The sequence below is a fragment of the Myotis brandtii genome, unplaced genomic scaffold, assembly GCF_000412655.1.
Source record: "Myotis brandtii unplaced genomic scaffold, ASM41265v1 scaffold23, whole genome shotgun sequence".
NCBI lineage: Eukaryota > Metazoa > Chordata > Mammalia > Chiroptera > Vespertilionidae > Myotis > Myotis brandtii.
In genome coordinates this window covers 2,415,472-2,417,062 of record NW_005358649.1, presented here as the reverse complement: position 1 = coordinate 2,417,062, position 1,591 = coordinate 2,415,472, and the positions used below count along the sequence as shown (strand labels likewise).

The 1,591-nt window shown below is 54.7% G+C and overlaps 1 pseudogene; it reads right to left on the bottom strand.

Moving 5' to 3' along the window:
- Positions 1-345: 345 nt before the first annotated feature.
- Positions 346-1,236, bottom strand: LOC102252599 (annotated as a pseudogene).
- Positions 1,237-1,591: the final 355 nt, after the last annotated feature.

Genomic DNA, 1,591 nt, shown 5'->3' with positions numbered 1-1,591 from the left:
GTAATGAATGCCTCAGCACATTTTGCTCAGAGGTGGCTTCCTAACTTGCCTCCCCGCTCTTAGTGTGGCCTTGATTCACCCACCACCGCCAGGACCAGCACTCTTTCTTTCTTTTTTTTTTTTTTTTTTAAAGTTTAAAATGTTTAATGAAAAAGACCAAGAGCAAAGCATTATTTACACGTGGGTAAGAAAAGAAGACAGACCCAAGACCGCATCCTAGGCGGGTTGCGAGGCACCACTAGCCTTGTTTCTTTTCGCAAGAACTTTGTCTCCTTCCTACATCCTCTCTGTGAGCTGCAGGTGTTGTCACGCCCTGACAATGTGGTTAGAGGGGTCAAGGTTCAATTCCCACGTGTGCCGAAACCTCCTTAAACAAACTGCTCTGGACAGTCCCGAGGGGACAGAGCTGGCCAACTCGTCCCGAGCGTAGCAGACGCCTCAGATCAGATCGGCAACGTTCATGGGCATCTCGCCGATCTGCGTGGAGTAGTACTGCTCAATGTCCCGCAGGATGCGGCTGTCCTCGTTCTTCACGAAGTTGATGGCCACGCCCTTCCGGCCTTACCTCCCCGACCGCCCGATTCTGTGGATGTAGAACTCCCGGTTGTTGGGCAGGTTGTAGTTGATGACCAGGGACACCTGTAGGACGTCCAGGCCCCGGGCCCAGACGTCGGTGGAGATGAGCACCCGGCTGGTGCCGGACCGGAACTCCTTCATGATGGACTCCCGCTCCTTCTGCGGCATGTCCCCGTGCATCGACGACACCGTGAAGTTGGCTTCTCTCATTTTCTCCGTCAGCCAGTCAACCTTCCTCTTGGTGTTGCAGAAGATGACGGCTTGCGTGATGGTCAGCGTGTCGTAGAGGTCACACAGCGTGTCAAATTTCCACTCTTCTCTTTCCACCGCCACGAAAAACTGCTTGATGCCTTCCAGCGTCAGCTCATCACGCTTCACCAGGATGCGGATGGGGTCCGTCATGAACTTGTTGGTCATCTCCAGCATCTCGTGGGGCAGCGTGGCGCTGATGAGCACCACTTGTGTGGCCGGGGGCAGGTACCTGTAGACGTCGTAAACCTCCAGGACCAGCTTTCTGGTGAGCAAGTCACAATGCCACTGGCCCTTCAGGGCGGAGAGCACACAACCTCTGAGTCCTTGCTGACCTTTTTTACTCTGCCTCTCTGCCTGTCCAGGCCTCTGCCCCCTCCCTGAAATCTCCGTGGAAAACTTAGCATCCATGGACACACTTGCTGCCCGGTGCCCCTGTGCTTGCGCACACGCCTTTCCTGCCTGGAGATGGAGATCTAATAGGCTAATGGGCCTTAGGTTCTCGCGGGCACCTAGTCTAGAATTTACCGGCTTGTTTCAGGCTGCTTACAGGGGTAGCCCGCAAGACAGTGCTCTCTTAGTGGAGGGACCCTATTCTGTTCATCTTTGGTCCCAAGAACCTGCTATGGTCCCTGAGATATTGTGAGTGGCCCCGAACAGAAATACTTTCTTTGTTCCGAATGGACTCTCTGCCTCAGCAGCTGACTTTTTGGGAAACCTCCCTGGAGGCTTCAGGGTTCCTGCCGGCCCCCGCCGCGCAGGTGAA